This window comes from Ambystoma mexicanum, chromosome 8 (assembly GCF_040938575.1).
Source record: "Ambystoma mexicanum isolate Mex_15411 chromosome 8, UKY_AmexF1_1, whole genome shotgun sequence".
NCBI classification, from domain to species: domain Eukaryota; kingdom Metazoa; phylum Chordata; class Amphibia; order Caudata; family Ambystomatidae; genus Ambystoma; species Ambystoma mexicanum.
Genome location: NC_090929.1, coordinates 1,122,006,071 through 1,122,021,000, shown reverse-complemented (window position 1 = coordinate 1,122,021,000; position 14,930 = coordinate 1,122,006,071).

Here is a 14,930-nt window from a genome sequence, read left to right as displayed (position 1 = left end):
GTGAAGAGGTGGATAAGGACCAAGAGAAGAAAGACACTTGTCCTGACACTGGGAAAACAAATGAGAAACCTGTTAAAGTTCAGGGGGGAGGGAGCCATCCCCCTAACACTGTGAAGATACAAGACTTTTTGTTCCATGTGACTTTTTGCAACCACAATCCAAAGTACCTTTTTGAGACTTTTGATTTGTATCCCTTGAGTAGAACATTTCATTTGTATCACCCAGATCTGAACTTTCAGCTATCATACAGGAGCAAGAAACCATTCCTCTGGACCATGAAGACAACCTCTTTTCCTTAGTTGAGTTTATAGTGTAAGGGATGGAAGTAGGTTTTTGAACACAGATTGGTGGACTCTTTGCTTTAGGGTGACATCCTGGCAGATTCCTTAGTATTTAGTTGAGGCAGGGAAACCCCTTTTAGAATTAGGGTCAGATAGGGTTTTCTCCTTTATTTGTTCACTAATAGAAGTCTACAGCCAGAGGCATGCCTCTTGTGTGTCGGCCTCCTATTTCCACACACTTACAATTCAAACAGAATTGCCAAACATTTGACAACACTAGAAGGGTGTGACATTTAGTGAAGAAAATGTCCAAGTCCGACATCCCAGAGCTTCTTTCTCCCTCTGAATGCTGAAAAAGGCATTCAATAGGGTAGAGTGGTCTTTCCTTTTTTACACAATGGAACATATGGGGTTTGGACCTCAGTTCTTATGGATGGTACAAGCAAATTACCATTTGTCATCAATTTGATGCTCAATTACTGGACAGCTATTTCCAAGCATTCCTATATAAACAAGGGTGTGCACTATCCCCACTTTGTTCGCTCTATATTTAGAACCATTTCTAACACGCATAAGTCAGACAGAAAAGATTAAGGGAATAGCATTCAGTGGGGATGAACACAAAATTGTAGCATTCGCAGACAATATGTTGCTTGCATTGACAGAGCTAGGCTGCTCGTTATTGGCAGTCATTCAAGAAATTGGGGAATTTGAAGAAGTAGCAGCTCTTAAAGTAAACATAAATAAATCTGAAAAAACTCAATCTATCAATAGGAGAGAATTGCTGGTGCAAACAGAGCAATGTTCCCCTTTCAGATGGTCCCAAGAGGACATTGTGTATTTAGGGGTTAGTATAACGAAGTCCCTAGAGATGTTATATGGGGCAAATTATAAGCCATTCTTACACAAACATAAGATGGACCTAAATCGATAGGGCCCCCTCTCTATATCATGGCTGGTCATGATAACAAATTAACAAGGGGGGTCCTGGGAGTCCCTCTGCCAGACATTAGTCCTGGTTATGAGAGACTTACCCAGAGTCTTTAGCTCACTATCTTTCACAGAGAAGAAATATCCCAAACATATCAGTGTTTGTCCTGCCCTATCAATTATGACACTGGATGTTAGAGCAATAGATTAAAATATCTGTAACAAAATCCCTGACTCGGTTTGAAAAATAGTTAGGAGTTAAACATTTAATATCATCATTATCTAAAATATTTATGAAAAAAAACACAGGTATGTAGGTGTGGGCCTTAGATCACCATAACCAAAAACAGGCCCACCCTTAAAGAGTAAGTACACGCTTTGTCTGTAAAGCAAGTTTATTGTACAAATAGCCATGATGGGTTAGATAACATCATAGAGTCAAACTAACCTGTCTTCCCGAACGGCACACAGAACACGCATTTTATACAATTTGCAACAGTTAAAACATTCCCAAAGATTTTGTTACATAGTCAACCCTCCACACATGATTGGCGAAACCTATACAATGTAACCATATTCCCTTTAGTTCCCACACTTCCTATTGGATACATTCATCTAAGCACCACCCTCTTAAACAACTTATAATTGTATGTTTCATATTTACACTAGACCCCTCTCTGGGGCCTTTCCATTTTCTTTTGATTTATTGTTGCTGGTTTAATTGCCGAAACATGTTGGTGTCTACATTTCATTGGCCCTCATTACGACCCTGGCGGAAAGGGGTTTACGCCGGCGTAAAGCATGGCGTACCTTTCCGCCTGACTACGAGTTCCCGTAGCGCCATGGTGCTTTATTCGCCTGCTTTTTCCAGGCGGAAAAATCCATGGCGCTACGGGACTTGTTGTTAATTACGCCACCGTAATTTACGGTGGCGTAATTAACGCCTTCCCCACTCCCATTATACCCTATGGGGCAAAAATGGGGAAGGGTAAATGGGGATTGGGGACTTACCGCCCCGCCAAGGTCGGAATGGGGCGGTAAGTCCGCCAACCACCATGGCGGAGTTGGCAGCTTAGCGCCATGGACCATGGTGCAAATTGCACCATGGTTCTCTGCCAGGGTCGTAATGAGGGCCATTCTAAACTATGCAACTTACCATTCCAGCCCACACAGTCCCAACCCAAACCTTGACAACTCTATTGTATTGAAAGTCCATGATCTATTGGTGCTCCTTTCCCCGCCAGCAGCCACATCAGGTTTACTTTTCCAGCCCTAACAGGTGGCCGAAATCCTCCTGTGATTAAATAACAGACTCCTATATACTTACAGAGATTGCATCTCCCCTTCACAATACACCTTAACCATAAAAAGGACCTGCCCGAAACTGACCATCTGATATTCATCACAACTGCTGCTGTCTTTCCTCAACCTTGTAAAACTAGTTTTTCAGTCACACTGAGTACAATTGCCCAAACCAGGGTTTATCCAGTGCAATTCCTAACTTGTCAGAGATCTGTATATTCATACTGCCCAAAACCTATTTCCCTAGAGACCCCATGCAATACCTATACACGTATGTTCAGGACTACCCCCCCTCAAACTGATTTTCCGATTGCAAATCTCTTACTTAGCATGCACATGTAGAGCTCCCTGCTGCCTGGTTGTTAAGCGCTATGTGGCATGACACACCTGTATTGCGTTTATATTGTATGAGCAGTTTTGACACTTATCCTGCGGTGCACATGTATCAACTAAAACACAAACAACACTAAAAATAATGCATATCTCATTCCATTAGCTACACTAGATTCATACTAAATTGCCACATTATGTCAACATTGCTGTCACCCCAGCCACCAATATGGCGCACGCAATTCAAACTTCTCTTTACCTGTGGTACCCTTATCAACCCCAAAATTCCGCCCTTTAGTTAATGCATTAACTAACAAACCAATTTCCAACTCATCAATCTCACCTTCTCTGGGGAAAGAAACCTTACAGCCATCTCTCATAGGAGTCCCTCGCACCCATGCTTCTCCAATCCCAATTTGCCCTTCCACCATTTATGCAATCTACCCGTTGTCTTACATATTCACCACAACCTGGTGGGGGACATAAAACTACTGTATTCATTTCAAAATCAGTTTGAGTACCCATGTGACATGGAATGGCAGTGGCCAAAACCTTAGACAGGGTAACGACCATCATAGCAGCGGCTCTAGGCATTTGGGAACAGCAGCACCATAGACATATTTGACAGGAACAAAAGAGGTATGAGAATTTTCATAGTTACGCTCATCCACGAAGGCACCCAAGAAAAAAGAGAGTCCAAAAAAGAGTCATCAGTAATTCCTGCCTCCCTTTCCTTTGCCCCCCTCAGGTTGAGCAATGCAGAAATCATTCGGGCCAGAGTTCTATTGTCCGAATCATTGGGACGTTCATATGTGCAACATGTACTCCTGATCTTCTGGCAACCCCCGCCCTCCATAGCTATTAGGAGGTCAAGGATATACCGTTTCTGCGACACTACAAGCCTCAAGGCCCTGAGTTTGTCTTTAATTGCACTAAATGCTGATTCAGAGGAATTCATAAATAATAATAATTCATAGTGAACAATTTGTAACCACTTCAAGTTGGCCAAAGTCTGTACACCAGGGGCCAAAAGGGAAGTAAAAACATCTCTGTCTGGCTAAATAGTTCAAATTGTTCAGGAATGTTCATAAGAGCTTCAGCGGATGTTGATGAGATCTTCTCAATCATTTGAAGGAGTCAATTTCTACAAAAGCCTGTAAAGTTCCTGAATTGTCCATGTCTGATGACACAAGGGATGCAAGGGGTGCAAGGGGCACGGAGGACAAAGGGGGCACACAAGTAGACTCAGATTTGGATTATGCGAATGTCAGGTGGCGCTGGGGAACCACAAGGACGAGCACATGCAAGTTGGTGAGATTGCAAACACCTTGCCAGGCCAGAGGTAACTGCTTCTAGGAAAAGGTTCCACAGGACCAGTGCAAGTCGGGAAGTGCTGCTGTACCTCCAGCCAGATCAGGGTTGCAAAGCACGATGCTGCAGTTTTGATTCATGCCTACAAACACTGTGTCATCGCCCGTAAAAACAGAGAGAAAAATGTGTAAGTAACTGGACCTTAACAGGTTTCACTGGCTCCTTCAGCAATGTTCAAAAGTTCACATACTTTTTCCATACACATCAACATACTCAGTTTATTTCTGGCATCCCTTCTTCAGGAAGTCCCACCAATCCTCCTGCTCTGCAACTCTTCATCCGTTGCTCGCATTTATTGTTCACGATAATTAGTCCTTCAAGATTGCACTGTACTCTTTGCATGCAACGGACATGGTTTTTCCCCATCTAATGGTACACATTCTTCTTCAACTGGAAGGGTGGTAGCTGCTACAGATTGCCCCTGAAACTGCCCTCAGACCCTGCACAAGGCTAGGGGCACTAGACACTGTGCCTACGCTACCTCTACCTCATCAGGAATAGATAGCCTAAGGACAGCAGAAGCATGGGAGATAAGAGAGCAAATATAACATGGCTGTCGCTTTCTCTCTTCCCACCCTCTTCACATCATGATACCACAAATGATCTGATGCATCATCATCATCATTATTTACAAAATCTATTTCAAGGTCTTGTTGTGCTCTTAATTATTTTTCTGCCGTATCCATAGGACTTGATAACTCAGACCCATTTACATTCCTACTATTGAGAACATATATCACAGAAATCAAGAGAGAAATAGATTGGTATCAGGTAATATTATCCCCACCAAAAATATCGCCCTATATATGGTTGTTTGGAACGTCCATAGGCGATGTTTCTGGGAGCGGGAGCTGCAGGGGTGTCCCCCGCTCCTTTAAAAATAATGCAGAGATTGCAGGGGTGTCCCCAGCAGGTTTCATGCCTTAATATCGGTGCAAAAATATGGCGATATTTTTGTATGGCGATATTTTTGCAGGTTATTAACACATAGAACCAATAGATCTACTCATTCACATCAAATGTTTAAATGCATTCTTTTGTTTTACAGTCTGAATAACAAATAACAATTCTCAATCTCTGTGTTCCCCCCTTCCACTGGCATGAACTGCATTTATTTAGGACACACTTATCTTTTTAGGACTGATCTTCCCCAGGTGTCAGTGGAGGGACTCCGGTATCCCTTCGTATGCCATGGACATGGATCCAAGCTTTGCTTCCCTCCACTTTGACTTCAATGGGTGTAGAAAAGATCTGTCAATGAGGCCCATGGAAATGCTGTTCATTCCTCGTCAAACAATGTAATGCATGTAGATTGAGGGGAGTAGCAATGGTTGCTGTTGATCTTCTTGTTCCTTGCTGTCTTTTCCAGTTCTATCTGTTGTGATGCTGTAACCCAAGAAAACACAATCTTAACACTTTTAGTCAAGGCCTGAAGATATTCCCTGAATTCTTCTCCAAGAATCTCTGCTGACTTATGTGTGTCTGAACCTGTGCGTGCGGGTGAGAGTGTTGTATACAATATACGCCCCGTCACCATCTCGTGAGGACTGAGGTGATGATATTTCCCCTGATAATTTCGTAAGTAAAACAGGGGCAACAGAAGACAGTACAACCAATCTTTTTGCATAATTTAGACAACTGCATTTTAAGCAAACCATTAAGCATTTTCACATCTCCTGTTGGCTTGAGTGTCATACACCTAGCACAACATGTGCTTGATCCCAAGAAGGAATGTAATCTCAGCAAATTATGCATAAAGAAATGAAAATACCTCCCTCAGCAGAAATTTAGCTGCCGATTTTGCATCAGGATGCTCGCAGGGACCAACCTCAAGCCAACGGATAAATGGGCATACAATTACAATCAGATACCTGATATTACTACACTTCTGTATCATATCAACAAAATCAATATGAAATTCTCTGAAAGGACCTGAAGGCCCAGAAATTACCCCTCTCACTGCTTTCATGGTGAACCCATAGACCTAGGGCCCTTTAAGACGAGGTAGCAATACTTAGAGATAGATGTGGATGCAGAATTTACTTAAAGATCAATAATGAAACCAACTCAGTAAGTTGGCAAAACTTGGTGCTGTTTTATTTGCAATTATCTAAAACGGGAAGTTACAACAGACATCAACGGACCTTTGCTCAATTTCTCTCAGCGCATATTATAAAAAAACTTGTCATCAGCGATGTAACACTACGTGGCATACTACAAAAACCTACTTGGGGATGTGATAGGCTTACACAGAACATCTAAGTATACGTTCCATACTAACGGGGGAAGTGAGTGGGTCTCTACTGTCAGATTGGCAACTAAGCCCATCCCAAGTTCAAGCCATCTTCTGTGTCACACTAATACTCAACACTTTATTGGTTACACAAACTATAGGGCTCTCTGATACATGGCCCTCTACCCTTGGTTTGGCACCCTTGTACCCTTCTGGAGTATTCCATATGCTAACAGCATGCATGCTACCACTCCAGGTGCAGGAAGGGTCAGGGTGATCATGCCTCCCCTCCCAATTAGCTCAACATCTATCATCACTCTTGCAGTCTGCCAGTTAATTAAGGCTTTGAAACTGGCCTTGCAGAAGCTCTCCATGCCTGAGAATTAAAGGGAGTATCTTCTTGGTTTCGGTGTAGCTCGACCCAATGGCCATTTTGATCTGACCATGTGACTGGAGACCGTGTTTTCAAGCTCTTGGCTGCATTTAATACTATTAAATGATTAACTTTTGACGCCTTTAGTGTTTTCCATTCTACCTCAAACAGAAGTTTGTTTCTTTCTCATGTTCATGTAACTACTGGATGGACAACCAGGCTCACGGTGGCTTTGACTCCTTGGTGCTTGGCCAGCCAAGCCTTTCTTGTATTTCTCCTCTGCCATCAGTTATTTTCCAGTTGTGCCACACTGAAATAACCTTTCCAATCACAGGGCTTCAAGCCTTGCTTATAGTGCATTTTGTAATATCCAGGTTCTGTATATTCCTATGTATTATACATTGGGCATTGCTGCAACTATTCACTATGTAGCTATCCTTAAGATCACTTTGTCTACTTGCGTTACTGCATCTGTACACGTGTAAACTGATTTTGCATTTTCTTAAGCATTTCTGTAGCATGAGCATCTTCATCTCGAGCCTGAAATGTTGCTCATCTTTACCACCTTCTCTTCAGATCTTATAGAATGTATATGTTCCTCTACCTCGTGCATCTTTTCTGGGTGTGTCAGTTCTACTCCGTATGACATCACCAGTCCTCTTTCTCACTTGTTTTCACACTTCCTCTGGGGCTTTGTCCAAAAGCCCATTATTTCTTCATGAATGCATATAGGATTTTCTCAATGGATACCTTGTTTGCAAGATTCTCTGTGGTACAGGCAGCCTCACTGATACTGCACGTGTCTTAATTTCTGGTTCCTATCATATAGGCAACATGGGGGCAGAGCTTTTGGTAGGGGTACTTGACTCCTCTTCGACACTCCCCCCTCTGGGCGATTTATCGACCACCCTCTCATCAGTCTTCACATCAAGACATCCTCGTCTAAAGAAGTGCCTCTTTGCCACCCATATCTTTATGACTCCCTTCAGACATCCTGCTGATTTCACATGCTCATCAGCACTCCAAGTCATAAGCATGCATTGCCCATTGGGGCTGCAATAGATGCATCTCCCCACATACTTCTTGTGGTTCTTTGGGTACAGGAAGTTTGTTCCCTCAGGTGCATGGATGCTGGCCTTTACATAGCCTCTAATTTCTTCATCTGTCAGCTCCCTTGGTTGAAATCCTGATTCAACATCAATCACAATCGTCATTGCTACTGCCTTCTTTGTAGTCTTCTTGCATTGTGTGATTATTATCCTGATCACACATAATCCAAACATGATCATCACCAACATGGCTCCAAGCAACTTGAAAATGTTCGCCATCCATTGTGGAACCCACGAGAATATTGATGCAAACCAACTGTCATCAGCAATGTCTTCCACTTCGTCCTCCATCTTGACATCTAGGTTTGTCAGCAACGTTATGGTTTTTGTCAAGGTGCCATTCTCGTCATCGTGAGAAGGTATGAATGTGCAACATGATTCACCGATTTTGGCACAAACACCTCCATCCATAGCTGTGATCATGTCCAGGACATATCTGTTCTGAAGAGTCATCAGTCTTATGGCTCTCATCTCCTCCTTGATAGTATTGAACCCTTTTATGATGGTGTTGATCGTGTGCAGAAGCTCCCATCTGGTTATCTGTAACCACTTAGCATTCGTCATCACTTGGATCCTGGACATAAAGATTATTGTGAATATTGCTGAAGTCTGACTGAACAATCTGTGTTTATATGGAATGGCATCAAAAGCTTCTATCGATTTAGCTGAGAAATAGTTCTGTCTCTTCATTCGATTCAAGAGCTCAGCAGATCTCTTCTTCCTCACGTGAGCATCTGCTTTTGGAAATTTGCCAATGTTCAGGTCGCTCTTTAGACATGCACATGGACAATCACCATAGAACATAGTCCTCCCCAATCTTTGGGCAGCCTCATGTAAGCTCTGGCTTCACAGGCCCAATAGTGATCCATTATCTCTACTGTCCCGTCCTTCATTCCAGGCACATCAAAGATTCGTCTGCACTGCTGATTCTCTCCAACCTTTCTCGTGCCATTGTTTCTGAAGCATAGTTCTGCACTAGCCAAAGGTACTATCTGCAATGGACCTCTTTGTCCATGTCAAAGGTTTTGCAAGCCTCGGCCATAGGGGTTTGCACAATCGTTTCACATTTTCTACAGCTGCTTTGTGTGATCCCTTTACTGCACATGCACTGCATATGACCACACCTTCTTCCCATCCGTCTGCAGAAAGCACTGTTCCCCAGATCTGCATCTGCCCTCTTTCCTTGCAGTTTTGAACCTCTTCATCAATTTTTCCCTGACAATTGAGTCTTTTGTTTTTTCCCATTGAATTCCTCCTCCGTTCATACCAGGTTGTTCATATCTTATCACATGATTTCTGGTGTGTGCTCTTACTCTTGTCTTTATATCCTGCACATAGACATCTTCACCTGGTGCTGACCATTATGTCACCAATATCACAGATGCTGTTTGGCCCTGGAATTGACGTCTTGTATGGCAGAGTGCAAGTTGAATAAGGCGATGAGCCATTTGAACATCTATTTCGATAGCTATGAATATCTTAGATTTTCCCATAGCATAAGGCACGAGTGCACATACATAGCAATCCTCATGAGAAGGACTCTTTCCCACCTCTTTCATGTGCTGATGCCACATGTTGTTCAATAAATGTGCTGTACTGTCCAAACAATCATTCAATTCATAATCGTATGCCCTTGGACTTCTCTTAGGTCTCTTTTTTTTGTCTCTCTCTCAGAATCTGTATCTGGCGCTCAGAAAGGATATCTATGAGAGTCTTTCCTGTGTAAGGATTTCTAGGGACAATTGCCACATGACAACATGAGCTATTGGAGTACGGACAATCACATAAGGCATTGGCTCTCTCTCAATATCTAGTTCTGCCAAGGTAACTGGAGTGGGAAGGATCAAAGGTACCACTGCTTTCTTGGGACCAATGAAATACACAGTGTGAATTAGCAGAATCAGAAAAACTCTATAAACCACACGTTTGCCTGTGATTACTTTTAAGGAAGAAAAAACTTGTTTTATTCAGGAAAACTTGTCAGATGCTCCGGTAGTTGTTGAATCTGCTCTATGATTTCTACAAGTAACTGGCTGATTGCTGGATGGTTTATAGGATCTCGCATAAACACAAAAGAGTTGGTGTTCCGCCAACCAAGATAAGGATGAACTTGAAGCAAATAGTAAAATATCATAACAAGTAGTTTGTGGGCATCGTCGCTAGACAGGTTCATCTGTACCTACAGGAAGATGCTCAGGTAATAGTCTGATCTGCGTTATTATTGCTGCCAATAAGCGCCAAATAGTCGGGCCATTCTTAGGATCCTGGAAAAAAGCACGTATATCAGTGCCCCTCCTAACAAGAGCAGTGAAAGCTCTGAGTATAAATATGAAGACAGCAGGAAGTAGTCTGTGTACATCAGCATCAGACAGCATCATAGGCACCTCCAAAAAGAAATTCAGTGAGAAATGAGTCAGGGAACTGCTCCCTCTTCCAGTCGTCGAACACAAAATCCAAATCTGGCATGTTTTGTTTACTTCTGCACTCCACAGTTAAATGTCATCAAAACTCCTGTGTCTCAAGAACAGTAACTTGCTCACTCCTTACTTAGCAGCTACAAAGAGTATCTCAGAACAGCCCAGTCCAAATGTACACTTTTATCTGTCTACTGGACAGTCTCTGCATCCTTCTTCCTCGTCATCGATGGAGTCTGCACGTGCTGAACTTCTCCTTGACTTGCTTCCGAATAGGTTGGCGGTACGTCAGCCTGTCAAGCGCAGACTTTCACATCACTTTGGTGGATCCAAGCTCGTCTTCCTCGGACTTTGACTGCTGACGGAGTAATGTCCTCCACTACGAAAGGGCAGCTGAAACGGGGCTAGTGCCACTTTGTGTAAAGCTTCTGATTAAAACCTTATCTCCAGCAAATAATCATGGTAAACATAGTTCCTTAGCTGTGGTTTGTGTATGGTCTTCATCTGTGTCTGAGACCGACACCCCGTCAACTTGACTTGAGCTAAAATGACAGAGATACCGGCTGTCATACATGTTAAGTATGCACGTAGCTCATCTCCTAACAAATCTGCAGTTGTCTGGGCATCACTTCTAGTCCTTTATGGAGGAGTTAGAGGCAATCTCATGCGCCTCCCTGTGACTAACTAGTGGGGTGTGAGGTGATGGTCAGAGCCGGGCTGATTTCTCAATGCATATAATCCAAGGGGCAAGCAGTGCAGCCACCCCTTTTTCAGTGTATATTTCAACATAGCTATCCTCTCTTTGCGCAGACCATTGAGTCTCTCACATATCTCGACCCATGTCAGAGGTTTTGCAAGCCTCGACCATAGGGGTTTGCACAATCGTTCCGCATTAGGGCTGACTGCCATCATTAGGGCTGACTGCCAATATTGTTGCTCCCTGCCCACCAGTGTCATTCCCGATTATACTGTTCCTTATCTCGTGCGGAAAATTCAAATTATGTTATAATGTACTTGCCATGATTAATCCAGTCTATGCTGCATTCTACCTGTCACATATAACTAAGAGAGCGATTTATCTAGCATGCTGTTACTAGCACTTTGCCAGGCCTTAATCTCAGATTAATTAGGAAGTCAAGCCTTACCAAGCTACACTAACCAATTGAGGCAGGACCACAGTGTAGGCTACCACTTACTGGCCCAACACTGCCCACAATACACCCAGTTGAGGAATGACCTTGCTCGACTCTGGTGCCCACGGCACCACCCTCTCCCTTGCCCAACACCCTTAACATATGAAATTGGACCATGCAGAAACCCTTACAGCGTAAGATGCAGACCTCTGCCACCATCACACCACAGAGTGACCAAGCCCTCTCAAACCCGACGATGCACAACCTTTGCATGCCCCCCCTTCAATTCCTTCCTCACCCCTGCCAGTGTCTAAGCACAGCCTTAAAGGCACGTTGGTTAATGCGCACTCTCTAGGAGCGCATGCCATTGACATACATGACTTACTCGTTGCCCATCATCTAGATTTCCTAGCTGTCTCGGAAACATGGTTACACCGAGCCTCTGGTCCCTACTGGCACTAGCCATCCCTCCTGACTATACCATCATTAGGGCTGACTGCCATGACTCCATAGGAGGACGAGTAGCTATCATAGCCAAATCCACACTACAATTCAGATCCTGCCCACTAGACCCTGTGGATGGTACAAACTCTTTTATTCAAACTTACAACCAATCCCAAAACCACAACCAACATTCTCATTATCTACAGATTTCAGAGTAATGCTAACCACCCACAATCAGACACCCACCTTCTCACCACCCCCCCTCCTCAAACCTAACACCAAATGTATCATCCTAGGTGACATTAACCTTGGAGTTAATGACAAACCTGACCACAAAGCCACTGCGTTTTACACGGCCCTCCAAGAAATGCACTTCACCCAAGTTGTTAATGACCCCACCCACTCCAAAGTAAGAATCTTGGACCGGATTCTAACACTAAATGAAGCTCTATCCATAGAATCCATTTCCGAAACCACTTGGTCGGATCATCATCTAATATGATTCAACTTGCAGATACTGGACATCCAGGGTACACCTCAACCCGCACTCTGCCTCATTGCAGTGAGAAACACCCGTAAGAGATTAGGGAATGCTGGCTGAGCAGGCAACAGGCTGAACCAGGAGCCCCTGCCTCCCTGATATAGATAGTTAATGACATAATGAATTCAAATTCAAAAAAGAAGATTGACTCCCTTGAGACCCCGGTCTCTAAGAAAACCAAAGCTGATGTGGAAGACACCCCTATCGCCCAAGACATTTATATGCTGCTACTGAAGGTCTCACAAGATGTGGGGGAGATGAAGTCTTCTTTTTCTGGCCTTACTGGTAAGGTGACTAACCTCGAAAGTAGAGTGGGGCTGTTGGAAAAGGATTCAGCAGGTTTCTCATCGGAGATCTCTGGAAGCTACAGGGCATACAATGAATTGAGAAAAGAGATGGAAGGTCTGAAGATTAAAAACCTGGTTTTGGACTTGAAATCTAGAAATCATCATCTCAGTTACAGAATTGTAAGCACCGTATAAGGATCGTGTTCACTGCTGCAGTTCATTAATGTTCTTCAGTGACTCTGCACACGTGCGCATCATCTTGCACAGCTGCATGCTGAACTCAATGGAACCTGCCTGCCACAGCTGCTGTTTTGCCCATCCGATCTTTTGCAGCACTGCTTCCTCTGCTGACTCTAGCACCATCTCAGTCAGTCGCTTTGGGGGAGGGGATGTCTGGGGTACTGGATTATTGGATGACTTGGGCAGGGTGAGGCTGAGCCAGGGTAGGGTGTGTACCATGGTGCCATGTCGAAGCAACATGCAAAATACAATCATTGATAGGGTCATAACACCTGATCGTCAGTATGTGCATAGGTGCATTTATTTGCAGTTCATCCTGTGCAATTGCTCAGGAATAATTTAATTATTTGCCTGGCATGAACCAGGTTTTGGGCATTTTATTGCATCTATCCTATTTGGGGCCTTCTCCGGGAGCGAAGGGTAGGTTTGGCAAACTTCCGACACTTGAAATTAGGATGGAGTCCGGTTACATAAGACTTGTTCCTTTGCTTTTTCCTCTCATTATCGTTTCCGAGATGAATTTTCCTTCGTTTCCTTCCCACCCCTTCTCCCTGCCCAGGAGAATAGGAAGAGGAGGTTAGAGCAGAATGAGAATATTTTTGGGAAGTTATTTATGGTGATTGTTTTGTTTACATGACGATATTCACCCTTTTTGGGATTTATATTTCAGTTCTCTGCCAATATAAAGGGGTTAGTTCATCATTTTGTGATAAATTGCTACTGCAAGAATCCTAGTTGTGTATTCATAACTTTTGGGGGTGGAAATGGCACTAGAGTGGGAGTAAAGGTTTTGTTGGTAGTCCAGATAAGATGTAGGGGCTATTCAAATAAAGTATTTGGATTCATTATTTTTGTGGATAAGTGGGAGGCGAGCTCATTCAGGGGAAGGTGAACAAGGGTACTTACTTGTTCTTACTCTCGGTGCAGCTCTGTGGTGTGGTATGGTTTGTTTTAGGCTCAACTTAGTTAATGTTTTTTTTTTATTGGTTTGGTCTATGGTTTTTGTTTTTTTTATTTTCTATTTTCTTTTCTAAGTTAGGAGTGGACCCGAATTTGTCCAGGGTTTATGTTCTGCAGATGGCAGATTCTAGCAATTTGATCAAGGATTCTATGTGTTTGATTTCTTGGAACGTGAATGGTATGAAGGATAACATAAAAAGGAAAAAGGTTTTGTCTCATTTAAGATATATGAAGGCAGATGTTAAACTCTTACAGGAGACTCATTTTACAGAGAGTGAGGCAGTTCAATTTGAGAAAGGATGGATGGGGCGGGCATTTCACTCAACATACACTTCGAGTTCTAGGGGGTTACGATTTTAATCAAGAAAGACTTTCAGGTGAGTGTGCTGGACTATAAGGCGGATAACTTGGGGCGGTGGTTGATGGTCAAGATCCAAATTCAGGAAATGATGCTCACTTTATGTAATATCTATGCGCCTAATATGAATAGTCATGCCTTCTTTAATGATCTGGGACGTTGACTGTTAGACATAGGTAGTGAGATCCTGGTGCTGAGTGGAGATTTTAACCTGGTGGTAGACCCCTATTTAGATAGAAACAGTCAAGTGGTTATATATGGCAGGAAAAAGGATAGAGAGGCTTTGCAATTGTTTTTCTTTTTTTTTCCTTTTTTCATTTTGAGCTAGTATGGCATTTATTAATGTGCCTAATGAGGTTAATGAAACAAACTTTGCACATGGCAGATGTATATTAGAAAGATGGATCTGGGAGCATATGTTTCTAGCTGCACTGTCCCAGTCTTTCCTAGTTAAGGACATTCATAGGAAGCATTCCGCTGCCCCACAAATGGTTCCCATACGACTTGAGGTTAATGCATGTAACATGATTAGTGGACGGCTGCATATTAGTTTGTGAATAATCTTGGACAAGGAATGGCTTGAGGGATCAAGCACAGGAGAGAAATTCAGGGGCATCATTCGAG